The sequence below is a fragment of the Anser cygnoides genome, chromosome 8 (assembly GCF_040182565.1).
Source record: "Anser cygnoides isolate HZ-2024a breed goose chromosome 8, Taihu_goose_T2T_genome, whole genome shotgun sequence".
Lineage (NCBI taxonomy): Eukaryota > Metazoa > Chordata > Aves > Anseriformes > Anatidae > Anser > Anser cygnoides.
In genome coordinates this window covers 7,433,421-7,457,388 of record NC_089880.1, presented here as the reverse complement: position 1 = coordinate 7,457,388, position 23,968 = coordinate 7,433,421, and the positions used below count along the sequence as shown (strand labels likewise).

General features: G+C 37.2%; 2 long non-coding RNA genes across 34 annotated transcripts in view; one reads left to right on the top strand and one right to left on the bottom strand.

Annotated features, from left to right (window-relative positions):
- LOC106041948 (uncharacterized) overlaps positions 1-23,968 on the top strand; it is a 275,268-nt gene that overhangs the window by 32,193 nt on the left and 219,107 nt on the right. For all 28 annotated transcript variants that reach the window (XR_010833312.1, XR_010833311.1, XR_010833314.1 and 25 more), the window contains one exon: positions 5,287-5,417. This is a non-coding gene — a long non-coding RNA (uncharacterized lncRNA). The remainder of the gene's footprint in view (positions 1-5,286; positions 5,418-23,968) is intronic.
- The window catches only part of LOC125183156 (uncharacterized), a 66,206-nt gene that overhangs the window by 11,609 nt on the left and 30,629 nt on the right, over positions 1-23,968 (bottom strand). For 3 of the 6 annotated variants that reach the window (XR_007164494.2, XR_007164497.2, XR_007164495.2), the window contains exons 2-3: positions 23,563-23,673; positions 6,834-6,911 (exon numbers count right to left, since the gene is read on the bottom strand). This is a non-coding gene — a long non-coding RNA (uncharacterized lncRNA). Of the gene's footprint in view, positions 1-2,845; positions 2,920-6,833; positions 6,912-23,562; positions 23,674-23,968 lie in introns of all 6 variants that reach the window. The other 3 variants (XR_007164496.2, XR_007164499.2, XR_007164493.2) reach the window with 3 other exon arrangements.

The window sequence follows — 23,968 nt, the reverse complement described above, 5'->3', positions numbered from 1 at the left end:
CACTTGAATAACTAATTAGTTGCAAGAAATTAACCACTGCTGTTTAGCACAAAAACACTTCCAAGAAGGACTTTCATTTTTGTTGTGGAAAATGACCTCAGGCACTTGAGGAGGGGGCAGAAAGGAGAAATAATGATCCAGCTGTCTTTTAATATAACTTTTGTTTTCAATTCAACCTGATAACAAGCAGGCAGCATAGCTGTCTGAATAGGGCACTGCATTTGCACTTGCAATAAATGTTTTAATCTTTCCTGTCCCGTGAATCTCATGGCTGACCTCATCCCGTTGCTTGAAACTGGTTTAAGGTTCCAAATGCTGTCCTTTAAGGCAGTGGGAGGCAGGATACAAGACTGACAAAGAAATAAATGGGATGGAAGGAAGAAATACGACCAAAGAGAGGATATAACCAGTCTGTTCATGTCTCTGGAACTTATTTTTCTTGTGAAATGTGGATCATGCTTTAACTGGCATATAAGGGTCTATGTATCTTGCATAACAGATCAGTGTTATTGTTATGTGCTGTTCACAGCATCACTGATAGAAGGCATGGTGAAGGGTGGAAGGAGAACAAAGACCAGTTGTAATGCGTGGTGTTTTGCCACAATCCTAGGGCACAAACTGCAAGGAAATTGAGGACATAGTTTCTGAGATCTAGATTCCTCCCAAATGTGTGGAAACAGTTCAGGGAAATAACTGAGTGATAAATCCTGGTAATTTTTTTTTTCTGTGGAGCTTAAGTTTCTTCCAAACTATTTGAGTTACCTGTATATAAAACCAAGTATTTTTAAACTGTAAAATTGAAAGTGAAATTATGATGCATATACAAATCAGTTTTCTTCTTTCACTCATCTCCTCCATCTATTGCAGAGGTCTGTGAAGTCCTCAGGTATTTGGGGAAAGCGCAAGTATCAGCAATTTAAGGGCAAAGGGTGGGGAAGTTTATTGGTATTTCTTGTTCTCCCCTTCTCTCTACCTGCACTTGCAAGATTAGAAAGATGAGTCTTCAATAAGTGTATCTGAGACGTGGTGATACAGAAATGCTGGGAATTAGTGTAAAAAGGGAGTGAGTGGGCTACTGTAGTCATGACAAATTCCTGCTGAATATCAAACAACAAAAAAAAGGGAGGGGGAGCACTACCAGTTTCCTATGATAGCTTTATCCCTTTTCGCCTCTCCTGTTCTTTGTCTTCCTTCCAATGCTTTCTCTCAAGCACCTATTTTGGGCAGTGTACCTGAAGGTTAGGTATCAGAATCTCATTCAGCTGTTTATGATTATGTTGGATTACTTGTATAGTGTAGGTGCCTTCTGAAAATATTTGCATAAGCCCAGTACTAGCTGGGTGTGCTTTTTCTTTCTTTCTGGCCGAGGAAAGGACAGGAAGGTCATGGCTGACTTGTGTGTGGGGGGGTTGCACACGGGCACGTCAGGAACTCTAATTTCACATGGAAGAAAACAGCAGAGATGCCTTCTAGAAAGAGGGCATGAACGATGCCATCACATCTTCAATCAAACTCATGATAGCATTTTTTGAGGAGTTATGGAGCAAACAATTTCAGATTAGGCACACTGCCACTAAAACAGATAGGCACAAACTTGCAGCCAAAAGCTTATATGTGTGCACGTGTGTGTTTGCACACATGCAAGCTGCTCTGCTTCAGGATATTTGCACATGAGAGCTCACTAGGAAAAGGGAAGGGAGAAGTGCTTAGTGAAGTTTATTTTCTAGTTTCTAGATGTTATCTTTAAACTGCATGCAAGGAGTTTAGAAAGTATCAAGGGGCTCTTAAAGATCCATTTCCTTGACACTCAGTGATATTTCTGCTAAAACTTCCAGTCCTTTCTGCTGTGCTTCACTACAAAGTGCAATCTGAATGCAGGAATGGCATAGAAATTTGTTGAATTCAATGTGATGTATCTTTCAAATGAACACTATGGTACAGTAGTCTAAGGTTCCTTAGTTCTCATACCTGTTGCTTGTCCATACTCTGTAGATACTTGTACCTTACAGTAATTCCAATTGAATAACATATAACTGAATATAACATCAGTAGGCATTATTGTGTTAATAGATGCCTCAACTTTCCCTTCTCCTTCATGAACGTGCTCTGATTTACTTCCATTACCTAATTTTGTTTCACTTGCTCTTCCATTTTGGTCTGTAACTGTTCAATGAGCTTAATGTGCTCCAATTAACAGGTTCTGTCTTTAAGAGTTGTTTTAAACTTCAGTTTGGCCTGCAGTTCAGATAGGGCTCTTGAAACTCTTTTCCCCTTGGATACTCTTGCCACACACCAAATACTGACTTTCTGTTGTTCAGACATCAGCTGTCCCTGTGCTGTGAAAATATATGGTCTTTCATACTCTTGTATAATCAAAAGAGGTGGAGACTGAGTAGTCTAAAAAGAACCATATATCTAGGAAAAAGAATGTAAGACTCTTCTTTAAAGGAAAACCTTTGAAATACAGTTAAAACAAACAGCCATGTCTACCTAGCATTCAAACTTAAGTTATTGGAAGAAACCAAAAACCACAAAAGCTGATCATGGGTGAATCAACAGCAGGATAGTCTTAAGCATTTTTACTGCAAAAAGAAAATGAGTCTGGACTGGGTAAGCTGTGCCAAGATATTGAGGGAGATGCAGAGAATTACCACTTGAAGTGGACTAGAGGGAAAAGCATACATCTATGTTCCGTTCTTTCCACTAGGAATCTCAGTTGTATTGGTTTTCTCTAAACTTAACTGATAAACTTAACTAGCTTTCTGTAGTTTTGCATGAACATAGTTGAAAAGACAAGGTATCTGAGGAAGTGGGCTGGATTAGTCACATGCTGGAGAAACCTTACCTTGATTGGGCCTGTGCTGTGTAATCCAAATGGGGATGGATCAGTTCTACAAGCGTGTGCCAGGCACTCAGTTACTTCAGACAAATGGAAAGAGAGTTTCATTACGTGAATTGCAAAAAGGCTCTGAACTGCAGAAAGCGTGCTTGCTTACTTGATGTGGTCCAGTATAATTTCTTACCCTTTCCCAGCTCTCTCCCCTCTCTAAGGACATAAACCAACCTTGTTGGTCTTCCCTTCATATTTCTCAAAGTGAAAGTCTGTAAACTTGTTTTTATGTGTGTACGTAAATAAGTTTCTGCAAAATTCTAGTGTGCAAGAATAACCAAAGCATGTACATCCCGACAATTGGTTCCTTTCTGATATTCAGCAACAAAATGTGGCTGCTTTTCTCAAATGATCAGCAGATTTCAACACCCTGTTGGTACTGGTTGGCTGGGACTTCTGTAGTTCAAGTCCTAAGTGTAGTGAAAGAGTAGAAATTCACCATCTTTATGATGAGACAGACTTGCTAGAGTTTTACAGTTCTGAGTGGAAGTGGGGATAGTTATACTGGTCAAAAAATAAATAAATTTACTTTCCAGATTATTCCATGTCTCACAAAAATTAAGAACTAGCAGTCTTTCTTGCATTAAGGTTTCTTTGTGCCTAAAGTGTTAGTTATATATTTTAGATGTTTGTCGGAGATGTGTAGTCAGAAGTTGAATTATGAACTTTGTCTGCATTCCCTTGTCTTTGGCACTTTGCCCAGGTTTTTTCCCCCCACCATTTAAAGGAAAAAAAAAAAAGGTAATTTTGGGGCTTAGGATCTACTCATTCTTTTTTTTTGTGCGCTTATTTTGAGCCTTTGTATAACATAAGTATCAACAATTCAATCAACATCTTTGAAAAGACACTGCCAGATTCCCAGATTCCTCCTGCAGAGAAGCTAAACGATGCCAGGAATCAGTCACTCTGTGCTAAATATTGCTGCTGGCTCCTCTCCCTGTCTCTCAGACTCTGTAGAAGTATAATCCACTGCTCTTCAGTGAAAGGATGGCAGGATTTGAAGAAAAAAAAAAAAGCTATCTGAAGTTGCTGTTACGTAACAAACACCTTGCCATCCTGCATGGTTAAGGAGTTGAACTTGTCTCAAATGGTATCGAGGTCTTTTTTCGCTTTCTTTTGGTATCCTATATTGCATGCCATGCCTTTATGCTTAGCTACTGTTGTATTTGACATTCTGTGCTTCATTTGCCAGGATTTATGTTTAGTGAATTTGGAAATTCTATTTTAAACAAGAAGTGTTTTGCTGCCAGCCAAATCTAAATATCCTCACCAAACCGCTTTGCACGTGTGCACAACACCAACCACACGATACCTGCAAAGCACTTCAACTGCACCCTGTTTCCTCCGCAGAGATGATATCTGTACAATTAGCATACTGAAAACTAAAATGGTGTAATACTAAAACTAAAAGCAGTAAAAGCAAAGATAATGTGCCAACAAATCTTCTCCACAATCGTGAATGTCTCTTCATGGCATTTCCAATTTTTATAGAATTCAGGGACCCTCCCAAAAGTATTGAGACATTTGATGGTATACAAAATAATAGAATAAGTTTTCTAATCACACTTATTATAAGCAGATAATTGTTAGTAGTCACTTAAAACAACCATTCCAGTAAAAAAAAAAAAATTACGAAAGTAGCATAATGTAACCCTGATCAAGCTGTGTTATTTTGCTTAAATGTGTTCTACAGCTAGCCTAGGTGCTTAACTAGTACCCAGTATATAAATTAAAACCCTATCCAGTGCTTGTTTCACCACAGATGTGCCCAAAGCTCTGGGTCATCACAGTATCTGTCAGATGAATTCCCTGGTGCCTAGGCCAGGCTCGCCTTGGCCTCACTTCAGCACAGCTTGTGCAGCTGGCTGCAGGCACGTGCAGCTTCCTGCCCCTGTGCTTTCGGCTCCTGCAAGTAGTTGATCATTTGAGCAAATGCTAAAGACAAGGGAGATGGTTGTCTCAGTTACCATGCTGTAGCTGAGCATGTTCTCTGTTGCTGACTGAATACTTAATTGCTCTTTGCAAAGTATAAAAGTTTATGCAGGAGGCATTTGAGAGGAACCCTTGCATCAGTCAGCATACCCTGTAGTGGGTATGGGGTAGACTCGTTTTCAAAATCTCATTGGTAAAGTTGGAATTTGAATCCTGGTCCTCCATGAGTTGGGCGTGCCCTCCATTCCTTGAGAGGGAGGCAGCAAAAAGTGCCTACTCTTTTTCCAGTTAAGAGGGGAGTGAATTCCTGGTACTATCGCCATAATGGCAGGAGGCAGCAACATTAAATCCAAAGATTCAAGGCTCCAGGTTTAGACCTGTGACTCTCCTGCTTCTGTGCCTAACTCTTCTTGTGCTCAACTAAGTGACTAATACATTCTTTGGATGTTCTGCTTTCCTCTTAGGCCAAATTTAGTATTTATCCTTATGCTGAAGTGACAGCTCCTGGGTGACACGTGACCTGGCACAGCCAAGAAAACCGTACACAGGATGTGTTTGCTCCAGCTGAATGGTTCTCCAGGAAGATGTCTAGCAGGTAAATCAGAGCCACAGTCTGTCTCCATTATCAAACAAATTTGCTTTAGCTACTAATTCTACATATCTGATATATGAATCGTACATATTTTATGCGTGTGACCTTGTTGGCTGAAAATGTTAGCATCTGAATTTGAGGGTCTGAGAAGGGTTTTTAGTATCTAGATAAGCTTTTAGCCAAACTACACTGAAAGCTAACCTCAGAAGATAAAAGAAAAGATATATGGAACTATAGAGTTCATTTATGTACATTACTCTACTAGCAAGTAGTTGGATGGCCTAGATGAAAAGAGAAAGCACATTATCTTACAGATTCTTCTCTGGAGTTAAACTGATGGGAAATAGCTCTGGGATAATTTTTTTGTTAGTGGGAGCAACATATAGCCTTCAAAAAACCATTCTCCTGTGTGTTTATCCCCCCCCCCCCCCCCCCCCCCCCCCCCCCCCGAAGAAAAGTCTTTAACCTTTGGTTTTACTAATGCTATAAACCACCTTCTATGTATGGGGCTCTTAAGCCTTGCAAATCTGCAGAGTTGAACCTTAAAAAGTGTTTTGCAGTTTTCTACTATTCTGAGTGCCATGTAATTGGCATAAGTCTACCTTAAAAAGGGGTTTTCCTTTTGAGAAAAGGATGCTTTTGAATAGGCTGCTGAAGGAGTTAACTGTGTTTTGACCTTCCTTATCCATGTTCACCTCCTTTAGTATGTTGTCAGATTTATTTATTACTGAAACTTCATGCTGATATTTCTTGGACTTATTGGCTCGTTCGGAAGATCCAAGTAATTGAAAACAATCTAGCTACTCCTCTCTAGATGTCTTTGGGGATACTTGGAAAATATAGTTATAAGAAAGTGCTATAGTACGAAGCTTGCTGACTTTCTTTTGATTTCTCTTTTATTAATTTGATACAATGAAGGTGAACAAATGTTCCTTATGTAAAATGAGAGTACAGAAATATGGAAAACATGTCTATTCTTGTGAGAGGTGTGGTGTGCAATGGCTTATGATGACGTGCAGTTGAAGAGCTGTTACGAGCAAGATGGATGGATGGATGCTGCCTAGTACAGGTTGGGTAAAACAACTGTTTCTGACTATGCTTTTCTTCCCACCCCTGCAGCATTGTCCTTTTTTTCCTCACATGAGGGAGGAAGACATTGGGGGAATACTGTTTGGCAACAAAAGCATGCCTCCAGCTGTACTCTAATGATAAAGCTCAGAAATATGTGCAAAAATGCACTGCAAGAAGGGAGAAGGGGGAAATTGCCTCAGGAGCTATCCTCCTGTTATGAACTGTGTCAAAGTAGATTGCATTAAAAGGTGTTACGTGTCTGTGGCTCGTGACAAGCTGGTGATTATAAACTGAAAATAATTCAGTCCACTGTTTATATAAGTTCTTGGCAAAATCATGGATACTTACTTGCAATATAATTCTATTTAGGTTGCTTGGCTTTTTCATCAGACAGTGTTTGCATCTATTTCTGAATTTCTTAGATGGCTGGAAAAAGAAAATCAAAGTTTGACCTAGATCTGGCAATAGAGGCATTTTTTCAGGACCAGAATACAGACAGATGTTTCTATGGGTTTGGGAAGACTCCTTTTCTTATTTTTGTTGGAAGTAGTGTTTATGTATTTCTTTGATAAAAGATGTAAGGAATTAATCGTGGAACTTGATAATGTTTTGACTGCCAGGGACATGATTAAAAATGTGTATCAAAATTTGCAGCTTAAAAATGTCTCTGGACAAGCTCAGCAAAGCAGTTCTCAGATTATGCTAATTTATGTTCACTCTGGAGAGTATCTATGGCAAATTATTTTATTATAAAATTCATAAATTAATATGGAAACTCTCTCTACTGTGGCAGCTTAATTTTTCTTCTAATTTGTTTAATTTTCATAACACTAAATCTACAACAGTATTTTAAAATCACAGGTGTTTTAGGCCTGCTGTAAGTTTCTCTACAGACCTATGCATTTGAGTCATTACAAGAAGTGTAAAGCCCAGAACTGACACCTTGTTTGTATTTAATTGTTCCATTCAGTCCCATCACATCTATGAATATAGCTGCTTGCTACTTGACTATGAAAGGAAACAATTAAAATAAGTATGGCTGGATTTTTGGATATACAGATCAGGTATTACAGACAATTCTGCTACCCTGGCGTGTGAGTTTGAAAATGGGAAAAGGTGAGGCATTTAGTTCGAGAGAAAACAAGCAAATCTGTTTGAAGTACTTAAAACAAATGAACATAAGGAGATATTTTATCAGGATTATCAGGAAATTCAAAATTTGGTCACTCTGAAAATGACTAAAAGTAAGCTGGTCTGAATAAAGCAAGGTATCTTTGAAACACTATCAATAGACTTCTTGTGATGGTAAAGTGTGAAAAATGATTTTTACTGTGTCATATATTTTGTCTATTTGCTGGACTTCCCAGAGCAGGAACTTTCTATGTAGCTGTGAAGCATAACAGGGTCTATTTTTGCATTGCTTTCATAAAGGTTTTTCCTTCAATGCTCAATAACTAATATCTGCTTGAAAAATATACTGACTTAGGCATTTAATTTTGTCTTTCTCTATGAATGCAGAAGAATACATGTACTGGAAAAGTATAATATCTATTTTGTTTTGATACATCCTAAATTGAACAAAAATTATTTTTTCTGAATTCAAAAAGGAAGCTATGAAAATACCAATGTAAAAAGATATTAAATGGAATGTATTTAAGTGTTTATTTTCTGTCAGTTGTTGAAATACAGTCTAACTTTAAACTTCTTGCTGGCTTGTAAGATGGGGTACAGAGGGTACAGATCATTCTCATTTGTTGTTTTTTGTGTGCGTTTAAATGCGTTCCTCTCCCTATTTTTCTGTCACAGTAATCAGAGAATTTCTGTTAATGATGTCAGTATCAGTAAATTCAAAAATGGACCAGATTTCAGAGGGGGGATACAGGGGAAGCAATTCTAGTGTTCCACCCATAAGCTCTTCTTTTTTACACCTAAAATGCAAATTACTCAGATAGCAGTCAAGCATGAATTAAATCTGTTATGCAATATCATGTCTTTTGAAGCAGGTGTCTGATGAGAATGCCTAGTATTTTTATCATTCCTTGAGGGCAAACAATCTCTATTGAACCAACTAAGGGAGTCAAACTCTATGCAAAGGATCTCCAGTTCTTAAATAATCAAACCTAGTACCTTTTAATAGATACTTTGAGGGTTTGTCGTACTCACTCATAGACAATGAATTGTTCCACAGATAGCTTTGGGCTATAAACCGTATGTCTTTTGGAGTAGGTTTTCAAAAGGACCTAATTTTACTTCACTTCCCATTTAACTACATTGAGAGTGAATTTTTGTATTGGTTTTAGAATTGAACTTAGGAAAGGCTATTTACTTCAGTGCGAGGAGAATTTTCAAATCGTCAGAACCAAACTGCAGGTACTTAGTGCAGTGAGACGGGATTTATTCTAACTTTGGAATTAACTCAGACACTTCTGGTGAATTATGATATTTGAAGGAAACTAAGGGTTAGGAATGTGGCTGGGTTAAAATGATGCAAAAACTAAACAAATCTTCACAGCATCACCCGTGTCTAGATCAGTGATCATTACTCAATCACTTAATACTCTAGACTAAATTGAGTTCATTTACCAACAGCTACCACTGAGTACTATCTGGTCTACCACAGCCTTTTTTTTTGTTGTTGTTGTAAAAAGGCAACTAGAAGTAATGAAGAAAACTTGAATGCTACAGCTAAACTATAGATTTTCTTCAACTTTAGTGGCTTATGACATAAGCTTATGTATAGAGTTGTTTATACAGATTTGTCAAGTTTTGCCTCAGTGTTACAGTCATGTCAGCAAAGGCTGGTATCTCCATTCTTGGCAATATTTAAGAACTTGTTAAACAGGGCAACCAGTACAGGGTAGTATCAGATTTTGCTCTGGTTTAAGCAGGGCATTGGGCTAGGTGAGGACCTGGGGTCCCTTCCAACCTCAGTTACTTCAGGAGCCTCTCTAAGGTCAGTCATGCTGAGTATGCATCAATGAGGCTTGAAGGAACTGCGTTGGAACCACTTCTGGTGGTAAAAAATATTTCAGACAGCTCAAGACTTTAAAAAGTAGACCTACTTCTACATGTTTTTGTCAGCTGTTGGAGAAGAACTTTTGTTTAAAAAATAAAATAAAAACAGTGTCTGCATAACTTTCTCCAATGCCTGCAATGTATTTCCGTTGTTATTTAACTGTGAGGAGGGCTGGGGGGAGTTTTGTGTTGCTTTTATACTCTGTCCAATGTCAAATCATTGCAGCTTTGGATGAAGTTTAAAATGGAGTGCAGGGAAAGAGTAAAAGACGTTACATTTCAGGGGAAAAATAAAAATAAAACAAGCTAGGTCAGTCATAAAATACTGTTTTCTTTGCAATAGAAAGGCTACAGTTTTCCTTTAGGAAAAGTAGGGCAAACAATTTCAACGCTTCAGAAAAAAATGTGTGCTGACTTGGCCCTTCCCCCCAGTGGAAACAATTGTAAAGGCTCAGCTGAACTGCTGAATAGATTCAATTGCTCTAGATAATCTTGGCGAGTTTGTTACATGCTCACAAAAGTGTATGGATTCCTGATATTTAGCTCCTCAGGGTTGAGGCTATGCATTTAATAAGCAATAATCATCATTAATTTTTATAAGGCATTAGAAATAAGCCAATGCTGAAAAAAAGTTTGACTGCAGTTTAATAATATAAATTGTTTATTTCTTAGTGTGAATACTTTAAAGCATTGCTTTGAGCTTTGAGTGCTGGGGCTGGTGAACAACATACTTCAAATTGCAGAAAATAGGAAACATTATGAAATCTTGAAAATTCTCGCTTAAATAAATAATCCCTTTCATCTTAAGTGGAGCTGTCTGTCTGAGGGCTGCCAGCAGGGGACCAGCTTATAGGAGCAGACCCCCCAAAAAAAGCAGTTTAGTGACACTGAAACAGCTTTCTTCTTAGCTTTTGAGATGAAAAAGCTTTAAACACAGGCCAAAAATCTGGATTCAGTACCTAGCTCCATTAGTGACTTCATATGAGTGGTTTTAACTTCTTGGGGTTGTTTAGAAAAAGGAATGTCTCAGATTTTGTCACAAAATCATTTTGAAATTGAATATATTCTTGTTTGAGATGCTGTCAGAGGGCTGTTGCAAATCAGTATTTGTTGTGAATAAAGATACATATGTACAGGTCAGTACGTGCCTTTGGAAAATAGTGTTTCAGTACATCTGGAATGTATTATTGAAACTGGACACTAAAAGTACTTGATCAGGTATTTCTTTTTAGTGTAATATTTAGTTTAGAAGTTAGCATAATGTGCTTTAATTAATCTGCCTCCCTAACAATATCCTCTATTTTCAGTTTAAATTCTCTATAAATGTTTTTATCTAGTCCTTGTACCTCTAAAAATTTCATGGTTGTAAACAAGAGTCTTGGCTATGTAATGAATGATGAAGTATTGCAGTTGTCTGAGCACAAAATTTCAGTGGAGTCTAAAGATAGAATCGTCTCTTGTATCTATTCTTTGGCAGAGAAAGAGAGTGATTGACGAGAAGTACAGTATATGAAAGAACAGTTAAAACACAGACACACTGACATTATAATACAGTGTCTCATCGGATGATGTGGTGTTTTGACTACATGGCTGCAGCGGGTCTATAATTTAAATGCCATTAATGGCAGAAGAAGCAATAGCATGGAGACAGGAATACTGTAAAATCTCTGGGTCTGTACTTACAATGCAGATAAAATAACCCTTTGAACTTGTGGTGCAAAACGTTGTCCAAAGTTACCATTCTTCCATGAGGAAAGCAGTTTTTGTTTTTGTGGGGTTTTATTTCTTCCCCTTCTCCTAGCACAGCCAGCCATTTCTGTTTAGATTGCTTGGCTTGTATTGCTACAAAGATCCCAGGCAAAGGGAGGCTGCTTGTATTTTGCCTAACCCATGTCCAGTTCACACATTCAGTACAGAATTCGCTATTGTGAATAGTCATGACTATGTTTTCTTTGTGCTCGTTGGCTTTTGAATGTGCTTCTTTATACTTTCACTAAAGTGGCACACAGAACTAATTTCACCAGAAGCTATTGGTGTTTAGCTGTAACAGAGTTACACAGAGTCCTGTGACTGCATCCCAGTTATAATATCCCATTTGTTTCCACTCTGCTGTTGTAGTGTTGCCTGCCTTTTAGTCTTGTTGTCTTTCACTTTGCTCTCCTTTTTTCCTTTTTTCTTTCAATTTTAAATTATAACTGACTTTGTTTTGCTTATTGGACTTAACTGTGGGTAAAGCACATGTTTCTGTACCCTCACGGAAGCCAGACATTTAATGCACCTTAGAGTAATGTATGCTGTAATTGTTTGCCAAATTGGACTGAGTCTTTCCAGAAACAATTCCAGATCTTTGAGGACCTTGCAAAATGTGTACAATATGTTAATTGTGAAGCATTTTTAAAGTATGTATTTCAAAAGAGAAGAAATGCTGTGTAAGTGAAACTTGTTTAAAGTACTCCCCCATTTCTAGCAGGAGACGTTATTGCTTTATGCTCTTGTTAGAATGCAAACAAAAGAATGAAGCCTTTGTAAATCGCATGTAGGCATTTTTTTTCCTTTAGACTTGTTCATTGTATACAAGTCTGGTACTAAACAAGGTACATGTTAGCTGTTTCCAATTTAGACTAAGTGCATGGATTCTTTTAAAATATTCACACTGGGCTAACAAATTTCAAATCCAGTTTATGTTCTCTGAATAAATCAAAACTAAATAATATTTGGTATTTGCTAAAGAGATGGGGAAGTGGTTTCAGAAAAGCTTTCCTTTTTTGTTTTAAAAACAAGCCTCAAATTCCAAGGGTGATAAACGTGTGTGCTTATGTATGACTTTCTCTTCTCACTTAAAAGCAAATCACACCTAAAATTCAGTGTATGTTTACTAGAAAAATAATGAAATTGATCTATTTTATATTACTGAAGAAAAATAAGGCTATGGCATTAATTTAGCCTGAACTTTAGCAGAATTTACTTTCTGAAAATTTTCTTTGCCTAGTGTCTGTAATTCATGGTTACCTCTTTGAAGTAGAGTCTTTCAAATCTGCGCTCATCCAAATGGCTTTCTCCTGATTCTGTGCATTTATGTAACCGCTCAGGTTCTTTCAAAATCTAGTACTAGAATATGCTGAACGAAATCCTATGACTGCTTTGATTTTGGAAGGAATCTTGATTAGAACAGTCAATAAAATGCACGAAGGTACATTGGCCAAGTGAAAGCAGCTGTCTGTGTTTCTCCCCTTCTGAATATTAGTAAAAAGGTTTTTGCTTAAACCACTCTGCATGGCTACTACAATCAGTACTTTTTAGTTTTGGCAGGGGGTGGAGGGAGCTCTTCAAAGAAATGTTTAGTGGCTTTAAATAAAGTTGCTTTGTCAGTAAGTCCAGGAATTTTAACTGGAAATTACACCTGTAAGTAATAAATCTGGGAAGGTTAAGTTTTCTATAAACTTCTAACAGCAAATGTAATGGGTATAACCTTGGAGTATGTTGGGGGGACTGCACATTTTCTATCTTCTCTCTTGTAGAAATCATGGTTTTCTTTGTTCAGAATTGTCATGAGAAAAGAAGAAAAAATAATTCTTGGGCTACAGGTATTAAGGAAAAACCTGGCTTTCCTTTATTTCCTCTTCCTCTATTTGTTGCTAGTTTCTTCTTTCACTGCCATGCCAATACTTATGCCTCATTTTTGGCTAGAGTTTCACTTTTTGCTTCATAGCTCAAAAGAAATCAAATGCAAACAGAAATGAGATCTACTGTTAGCTCTTACTGTAGGTTTCCTTCTCCTTGCTATCATAATGGAATCATTACTTACAAAATCTTTTTTGATTAGCGTGATCGCACTTTCTCACTATGGCTAGTCATAGTAATTAAAACAGCGTAGGATGTACCCACTGCTGAAAAATTGTGCAACTCAAGTAATAAGAGGGCTCACTTTGTGTGCTAAACTTCCCAAATTCTGTGTTTTGCAAACAGACTTGTGTGTCTGTGCACATAGTTCACAGTTTATCATGTGCAACTTATGCAGATGTGCAATCTACAAGTGTGAATTTTGGGTAAACTTTTGCTTATTTAATTTTTTTTCCATGTGAGATAAAATGAACAGAAGTACCTCTACAGTAGACATCAAATTTACATATGTCAAATGCTGAAAAATAGTGTTGAAGGTGACTGACTACTTTGAAAATGCATAGATTTTTGCTCTTTTTTTTTTTGAATAATAATGGTTTCTTAGCACCCATGTTGCCAACAGCTTTGTTGGTAGGCTAGTGTTTCCTTCCCCAAATTATTGAAACCCATAGAAAATTAAGATTTACCTAGAGTTTAATTACCTATGCTGAAATCTCCTTCAAGCTAGTGGAAGTGTTTATAAGAAGAGTAAGTCTGGAAGAGCTTAGGAGTATCTTAACAGCTGCTCCCAAACCGAAATGCTAATACCTGTGAAGGGTCACAGACTTTGAAAGAAAAGTCTGGTGTTTTCAGATCATGGATGTAGTCTTCAGATATTTAAGTTACAACTTGTTCTAATAGAAAACTTAGGGAAAATGATGAAGAAAAAATTACAGCATCTTTGTATCATTTTCCCCCCTATTCTTGGCCTTCATGTTCTTCATACTGCTCAGAGGGATTATGTATAAATATTAGAAAACTATTGTAACAGCATAATCAGTGGAAAAAATTATCAGTTTCTGAGAAGTGGAGAGAAAAATTCTAACTAACTAAAAGGCTCATTGATTAACTAGTAATTACGTTTGAGAGCATTTGGTGATGCTAGGAAGGTGTGCATGCATTCCACGCAGAACAGACTGATAATATTTAAGTACTATCCGGTACATATAGTCCTGCAGGAATCAGCAAAGATAAATGAATAATAATGAAATATTTAGTGAGTCACAATCCCCTCATTTAACTGAAAAAAAACAAAGTGTGGGTAAAGTGTGCATGTGTGCTGCAGAAAGCTAGAGAGGGTGTGATAGGTACTTATCTTATACTATTCTTATAGTAAGAACTTAATCTTGCCTGGCTTCATTTACCTAATATAGACCGAGGTTGTAAGTGGTCACTTTCCTGTCATATAACAGGGTTTGGTTGAAGGTAAATGAGTAATTTTTCTTATGTCTATTGCCAAAAAGCCTTTGCAAGGAATAATGTGAAAGCAAAAGACAACTTGAAAGAAGTAATGGCTAGCATTTTTCCAAACCGTTTTTTACTTTCCTAAAAGTAAGATCAAAACATCTGTTAGTGAAAAAACTCTACTGGTGTGTTTGGTTTAAAAACAAACAAAAAAACACACACAAAATATCTTTAGGTTTAGCACTATTTGAGAAATAATTTCTTAACTTCTGAAATGAAACCATTCTCCATGCTCAACTGTGTTTTAAATACAGAATGAACATGCACAATGTCTCCATGTCATGCAAGCATATCATATACTCAGATAACTTTTCTAAAAATAATGCTTTGAACACAAGTAATCCTTCAAGAAACCAAAATGGCTGTTCCTTTTCTAAAAGTCCTGCGTATATTCTGTAACAATTAAAACTCTGAGGAGAGCACAGTTCACTTCCAGATATAGCAGTGCACTCCCAGCTGCCATCATGAAAGCAGGATCCCAGATGTTCCTGTTTTGCTGTATGGAGTGGTGCTGTAACTGTTGGACAGCAAGGATATAATTTGACATTCTGATAAGTTATATCTGTTGAAATACTTTCAGTATGGCTGTAGCGATGTGGATTAAGCATGTGAAATAAACCATTACATTGGGAAGCAGTCTTTTACATGTATTCATATTACTCAAGTGGGTGCAAGCAGTAGTTAGGTTTGAGGATATAATAATGGCGTCTTGAATCCCATGTAAGGGAAGAATTGTCTAGTACCTAATGAGACAAAGTAGAAAAGACAATGATCAAAACCTTCTATTCATCATGCTACTTGCTTTAGTTGTGATTACATTGTATATAAAGGAGAATTAAAACCCACTTACGGAAGTGTATCTAGATGTTCAGCTCCAGTGTTTCTCCCACTCTGTTCTTACAGGACTCTGAAAGCTTAAAGTTTGAAAGAATGCGAGAACAACGCTAACAGTGATTTTTTTCCTAGTTTTTAGCATTATTTCAGAACCTGGGCCGGGAGCTGGTCCTGGGTTCATTTCACACCTAATTATTCCATTAAATATTATGGATACTCTTCTTGTGGATTTTGTTTTAAACTATTCCTTCAAATCATTTACGTGACTTGAAATGCCTTGGTAGGCAGCTCATCAATGGCAGGAAGTTTCATAGGTGCTGTCACTTGTGTAGATGTTTCTAATGGTAGCTTCCTATGTTATCTGTGGATACAGAACAACGTGGGAAAGTGGAGGTGGTGGTGGGGAACAATTAACCTTATTTTTCTCTCAATAAATAAGAAAATTTTGAGAGGTGTTAAAGGGGAGGGAAAACTTATTTTCTTTTGGAAACTGTGTGAATAATTTATCTTTGCACAGGCTTTCCCTGTTTTTTTTTTTCCTTGGATGTTCTGTGCTATGGCCTGTGATGATACATAGCTCTCAATTTACTGGGAAATCTGCACCTCTTAATCCCAAGGATATTAATCATGAGCACCATGAGTTTAAGAAGGATCAGAAAACCCAAACCAAATAAATCACAACATCAGACCATTGTCTATTAAAGACCTTTGTCTATTAAATCATGAAACGATAGCATTAGTGGTGCTCTGAAGAAAGCTGAAAATTATTTTGAGGTGAGGAAGCTTTATTTTACTTTTAATTTTTTGAAAAACTCAACACTTTCTATTTACTATCTAGTGAACCGTGTACTGTTGAGTGAGATTCCTCTGTCTTAGTCAATTGTGAATCATACTTATAAAAAGCGTGAGTTATGGCTTTTGTACCCGTGTCAAAAAGGGGGAATCTCCTGTGGAAGTGTTCCTAGAAACAGCCAAAAAGGCTCGCTGAAGGTTTGTATCCGTAGCCCACCTATCAGGATAACAGCAATGTAGTCAAAGCTGTATGAAACACAGCATGGACTCATCACCTGAGAACTGAATCTATAGTTTTAATTGCAGTTCATGCTCTGTTGGGACCTGAAGGGATTAGTTTAGTTTAAAGGCTGGATTCACATGCTGAGGTCACCAGCCCTAGATCTTTACTTTGTCTTTAAAGGTGCATGATAAGAATTGCACTCTTCTGCATTGACTTTTACGTACATATAGCAAGCAAAGTTTCAGAATGGCTGGGCTAATGATGTTTCTATCTGCCTCTCCCTCAAACAGAAATGTCTAATGTAAACAAAAAACTATTTTTTAAACTCGCTAGCTTAAAGACAGGAGGATGAAACATCTATGCATTTATGCTTCCTAAACTCAGCCTTTTAAATACAGGGTACTATCAATTCCTTTCTACTTCATGTCAGCTGCACATAATCTTCCATTGTAGAGGAATCATCATGCTTTACAAGAAATGTGGTTTAGGGGCTCAGTCACCTGGGAATCAAGGAGCCTCTTTTCTGTTCCTAAATTGTATGGCCATTTCTCTTTTGTCTTCATAATCTTCTTAGCCTGTAAACTGCATTTTTAAACAAAATCTAGTAAAACAGGGCCTTGAAAACAGGGCCTTGATTTCAGGTGTAGTGTATTATTGCAACAGAAATTTGTAATTGGTATTGTGATTAATCACTGCCAACAGCATACATCTCAGCCTTCAGGATGAGAGAAATGGAGATGGAGATTCTCAGATTTCTAGAACCATACTTCGTTGGAGAGGTTAGCGTGGGCTTAAGAACATGGAGAAAAGGATCTTTTATGCCTTTTGGGTACATCGAGTTGGATATTCACTTTGCTTTGTGATCTAGTTTTATTAGTAAATGTTCAAGCAAGCCTGGAGGCATTTCCTAAATGAGTCTGCAACTGTATAGCTTTTAAACTCAATTAGCCGCCTTCTAGTTTCTGCATACTGCATCAATTATAAGAGAGTTTAGTTGGCTGTGTGAGAAAGGGAAGGTGGGGGTCCTCGTAAGGGTCCCCCTACCCAGCCCACTTTATGCCGGTAATGTGGTGGGACCGCTGCGTTCTGCGTGGCCCTTTGGCAGCAGCAGGTACTGCGGCTCCAGAACCTCAGCATGTAAATCGCATTTAAAGAGGGAATGCTGGAAAAAGTCATTCACTGGCAAAGAACAAAGTGAGTTAGCTTTCACTACCTGATGTGAGACTCTTTCAGAGTAGAAAAAACACTGAACTTTGCAGTGCTTTGTGTAGGATTGATGTGATGGGTTCACTCAGTGTAGTTCGTGCACACAGTGATCTTCTGAGGCTTGTGGTCTTTTGTAAAATGCAGACCTGTGATGGGATTATTTTTTCAACTATTACTAATACAAAAGTGTCCTAAGAAAACTGTTATGCACAGACATGTGAGCAGACTGGAGTGTATTTCACAAAGCAGAATAGATAGTTACAATTAAAAGTAAAACAACAAAAATGAAGACAAAATACCTAATACCTGCCTCAAGGAAAAACCCTTTTGTTAGGGTTCAGGCACAAGAAAATACTCGGCATGTTTTGAAAAGTACTTCTATAACATGCTTTTGTTGGATTGCAATCTTCTCTCTCTCCTGTTTGATCTAAAAGTCCAACTGTGTTAATTTAACAAATTAATGTAATGCATTAAGCTTGTAATATGATTAAAGGTATTACTAGAACTTTGTAGAGCGTGTTTTTTCTCATTATTTTAGTTTTTCCCTCTCATTTGCAGATGTAAACAAAACTGCAACTACATCTGGTTGAAAATTTAATCTTTTTTTTCCCCTGTGGGGAAAACCAAAGATGTCTTAAAGAAACATTTTTCAGTGCACGTTTTTCTGGGAAGCCCTTTTGCGTGAGGAAAAGAAAAAAGACCCCTTGCTGCTCCAGAATGGTTGATAACCTGATGTTTTTGGTGTGCCTCTGGAATGTTAAAGCTCTGTTATTTTTGGAGAAAGGCCTGGAAAGCTGGGTTTCCAATACTGTGTGAAACTCCTAACTATCAGACTACTATCTATCTGCAAAAAAATCATGTTGCCTAGGTTTTCTCCTCCTCTTTCCTTTGCCATGATCTACTTCCCCCAAAGCAAATAAAACAATTTAGACATACCTTTCCTTATGCTAACACAGAACAAAAACTTACCAAAACCTCTTTTCATCTTTTTCTGAAATAGAGGTCTTCCTTTCTAATCAGCACTAACAGTAATGCATAGATCCGTTGTTTATCTTGACTAGTGAATAAGACTATAATAAAGATGTAGAGTTCTTAGTAATGAAGCGTCAGGACTGTACGTGTATGGAGAGAGAGACACTAGCTGTGACTGAAAAGCTGTTTGGAGCAATGGGAAATTCTTGCATTTAGTCGACTGAGCCTTGCATGGAGGTGTCTTGCTCTCTGTGCGGTCATGTACGTACTTGATATTTTGCTCTATTTGTGCATAGCGTAAATTAGAATTAATGCAGTCAATGTGAGGGCTGCTTAAAATACAAAACCAAACAACAAACATGCAAATGTGAGGACCAAATCCTGTTAATGAAACCAAAGGAGACCTTCATGGAAGAAAAAGAAATCCATCTGATTCATCTGAATCCCTCTCTTCAGTTCATACAAAAACTTTTAAAACCTTAATTTTATTGTTGGCTTTTATAGCATTTCTTCTGATGTATAAATTCTAACTGCAGTCAGTAAAGTCTTTCAAAAGATTTTGCATGCATGCTAAGATACTATTATTTTTAATGTACTTTAACACAGGTATGTCATATTTCTTGAAAGCTTATATCACTGGGGAAAATAAGGCGATGGTTAGATCATGCTTACATAGGATGCATGTCATTTTTAGTACTTAATGTCTTTCTGCGTAGTATTTATTACTAAGATCTGTCTTTGAGCGCACTTCTAAATCATTACACTACAAAAAGAAACAGATACTGCTGTCCATCTCCAGATGGGTTTCCACCTTATTTAAAGATCGGTGCTCTTCTCCTTTATTCTTTCAAAAAGATCATTTTTTAATTACATTCTGCCTACTTTCCAGACATGCTGCTCTTCATTTTCAATTTGAAGGAACAAGAGAAGGTAGCACTGGAGTCTATTTGGTCTTACTTGAAACATTTCAGTCTTTATTTAAAAACTCACAGTACTGAAGCTTTCTCTTAAAAGGCTGCTGTGACATTCAGATGTTTGTTGGCTGGACTTAAAAGTGTGCTTAGGATACTGTTTAGAAAAATTTAGTGCCCCGTAAGTGCAATACACAATAAAAGGAAGTAATGTTCATGACCTATTGTGTGTGGATTGCTGCAAACTGCTTTTCCCTTAAAGCTTTCAGCTTGCTGACCTGGAGAAAAGGTTGTTTTCACATTCTATTCCAGTTACCTATGTGAAATTCTTCGTTTTAGGTCTTTCTTGGTTTAGGTCTCGGTTTTTCTTTGACCCACTTTTACAGTTTTTAGTACTGCCTGTTTAACACGTGCAGTGAACAGCTGCACTACTGAGTTTCTGCAGATGTTCTGAGCCAGTATGAGTTTTAACTGCTTCTGTGGTGTTTGGTCATGAGAGCCTTGATACAGGAAAAAGAAATCATACTTAGTCATGGATGTCTTCAAATGTCCTGACCTAGACCTAAGAAAAAAAAACAGCATGGTATTTTCTGGCACTCTGTTGTGAGCTGTCTGAGATGGTTTTCTTTTGTGGCTCCTAAACAGATCAGATAAAATTTGGAGCCATCCAGTAATTGCACTTTCCAAGTTCCTTTTCATATCTACAGCAATCCTGTTAATGTTACCTCTTTTAAAAGCTCTGTTAGTAAATATCACCAGATTAAAGGCTACATACTCTAGATTTCTGCTCTGTAAAAGTCCATTAAATAAATAAACACAGTATTGCTGGCTGACTAACTTCTGAGGTTAATTTCCCACTGGAGGTTTTAGTGGGCTGTTAATGACTATAGGTACAACTTTTTTGACTTCCTGATTTTGGGGGCAGTTTTGTTCATCAGATCACCTCTGCTTTCCTGATTCCTTTGTGTATGAACTTGCCTTAAATGAGAGCCATCTCTATTTTCACTGAGTTCAAAATACCTGTTCGCCTGAGAATACTTTTAAGCGTGTTCCACTGTTGAAAATAGTGGTTGTGACACTGCTGTCTTGTATCTATACTTTGGTACAGGAATTTTGCATATTTAAAATTCATAACTGAGTTTATTTTCAAGACAATCACCAAAATACAAACCTTAGAGCTGTTTCTCTGTTTATTTGACTCATAAATTGCACAGTAGGGCTGCATCATAATTTGGGGAGGGGGCTACACTGTAGTGGTAGTCTTTCACAAGGGTGCAGCAGGCACTTGTTTGCAGCATGTGATACCTTTTCAGCTGGATTTGACATTTTCTTCGCTCTGGAGATGTAAAGTGTTTTGTGCGGTGTCCTAGACCTCTACCTCCCCTCTCCCATCTTTACCATCAAATCGCTATATCATAGGTATATATGTAAAACCTTTTTTTTTTTTTGGTATTTGTTGAATAACACTGCCAAGTTTGTCAAGCAGAAATGTAATCAACGCTCTACACTACATTCTTTAGTGACTGATAGTGACTGAGATTGAAAAGGAAATAAACAACACCATCATCAGTACAACTGGTCAAGAGGTGCAATAAAGTGTTGTCCAGCAGGCAAAATAGTAACAGTAAAACCAGGACTCCTCGGTCCTATTCTCTGTTCTGGTGCACAGCGTTATCCTTTTTTATCCTTTTGCCCCTTCTTTATGCCCCACCACAAAATCTTGTTTGCAGGCCCCTCCCTTCAATGTGGGAGAATTAAAAATGTAAAGATTTAATCTCCACTCCTTAAAAGTAAATTTTTAGCCCTCTTCTGTGATAAGATAGAATGGAAAGCATAAACTAATGGTAAATGTCAACTAACCACTAGGCTTGAAAAAATTGCAGCTGGCTTCTGTTTATGAAGCACAGAAACTGCGTGGGAGGAGATGCGAAGAACCTCCTCCAATACCCACTCTCACAGGAGGAGGAAAAAAACCAACAAAAACAAAACTGTACTGAATATGGGGTTTAACCTTCAGAATTATTTTGCTGTTCTCTTATATTCTTACACTTGTATGAAAATGCTAAAAGGCAATCGCTTTATTTCGTGTAAAGGCATCAGAAAAAGGCCCTGTGACACCTTAAAGGTTAACTTTGATTCATTTCTGATAAGAAGTGAGGCACCGAATTTGCTTGTATCAATTTTGAGTGTGAGTTAAGATATGAATCTCCTAAACATTTTAAAATGTGTTTAATGAACAATTTTTACGGAGAGCTTCAGCATGTCTCAAATATGATGCAATGTTTCAATGTAGCAACACTATTAATGTTGTCTTAGAGTAGTGTTGAAACGGCAGTGCTTAAATGTATCACACAAATCTGAAATGAAGCACTTGTTTTGAGTCTGAACAGACATTTGGGAAGTAGATCATGTGATATTCATTCATGATGTATAATCTGAGATCAAAAATAGTCCACAGGTTTATGCTAATATAAATTGAGAGAAATTCTAGTTTCACAACACCATTTGACATTAAAGCTAAGCTAATGCTTCTTCTAACAGGAAGTTCATAGTCCAAACCTGGTATGAGGAAAGGCTAATTTTTTTTTGTTAAGTAATATTTGCAGAAATACATTGAACATCCATCACTTTTAGACATGGAAAACAGTATACAGCTTCAATTTGTTCATGGCACAACTAGTTCTAACTGTTTTTGAAAAGAAGGAAGGTAAATAGACTAGAAAAGGGATCAAGAAAGAAGGTGGCATTTTTTCTGATTTTTAATCTGAGACATTGCTATATCTAGATGCTGATTTTACTGGGCAGATGAAACTGTCCTGTAAAAATGATAACTATTGTTCAGTATGGGAAAATTGTTTTTACATGTTTGACTAACAACTTGCATATGCAAAAAAAATAAATGTGTAGAACTGCATCTCTGTTATTTCACCTGCTCTTCTTTTAGAAGTGTCCTTTCTTGTTTGCTGACAACTCCCACTATGGAATACTTGTCCAAAGACCCAGGAATTATTACTAACTCCCCAAGACGGGGGTGGGAAATAAGAACTGGTGAGCAAAAGCTGGAGGGATACCAGCTGGAGGATATTTGTGACAGATGAGAATAACAGGAAGGGAGGGAGAAAAAGAAATGGTCAGCATTTTTGGCTTTTTAAAAGTGGGGTGCAGATGACTTGCTGTTATGTTTTTGCAACGTCTTGTTTCCAGACTGTTGGCTTAGTCAGCCACATCTTTAATTTGCCCAGTCTATAACAGCTGCTTCTGCTCCTACCACAGAAATAGAAATTATAGTTTCCAAGCCTTCATTTCATCCCTCTTACCTATAATACTCGAGTTCCAGTCTGTCTGACCACTTTACTAGGCATTTTTTTTTAATTAGCAGATCTTTTGGGGGGCCCTTAAGTTTGTTTTGCATATACAGAAACACTAAACAGCCTTGGAAACTCTTGATGAGATGAAAAGCATCCTGCTGGGAATATAAAATAGCACGTAATACCTAGAATAATGATTTCTGTAACTGAGGTTTTCATGTGCCTTATTAGAAAACATCATTTATGTGGAGTCTTGTTGAATCTTTTCTTTTTCTTTTCATAAGAACATTTTAAACCCCATCTCTTTAATTTAGACTCTACATGTTTTGTTGATTACCTTTTGTTAAAGGTTTACAGGTATGTTTGAAGTAAACAAAATGCCCAAGATTAAACATAGTGTTCAAATACATTTGAGCATTCTTAGCTCAAATGTTCTTACTGGATTTGCCCAGGTGAAACAGGTGGAGTTTCATAACAACATCTTCCTTGTACCTGAGACCACTGTGCTGCCTCGTCACTTGACTGAGGTGACACATCGTTATTAAGTGCTAATAAATATCCTCAGTTTGGAGAGGTACACATGTAGAGGGTAACGGCTCTCACTGCTGCAAGTATCTTAATATAATGAAGAAACAGCTTGTTTTAATCACTTCCTAATTGTACAGCATGACCAACTAATCTCTGGGAAGTACCTTGGAGACCCAGTAATATGCTTCATAGACTTCTGGGGAACTGACAGAGAAGACGGTCGAATTGCCCTCAGCTCACTTCGTTTGCTCTTCTGCAGTTCTGTGATGATTTCTCTAGAAGGCAAAGAAATAAAAGTTTTAGTATTATAGCTCAGAATATATTCACTAGATCAGCTGATAATTGGTCTTGATGTTAGCTAAGGAAAAATAACTTGTGTTATAGAGGTCTGACAATATCTTTATACTACTTCTTTTTTATCCTAATTCTTCCTTTGGATTTTCAGTATGTTGTGCTTCAAGCTAGCTCTGAGTGAAAATAGATTATTCAGAATATTAAACAAAAATTAATACTGTGAAATAAGCCTCATATTCAATAATTTAAATATCACAAATAAGTAGGTCTATGGTA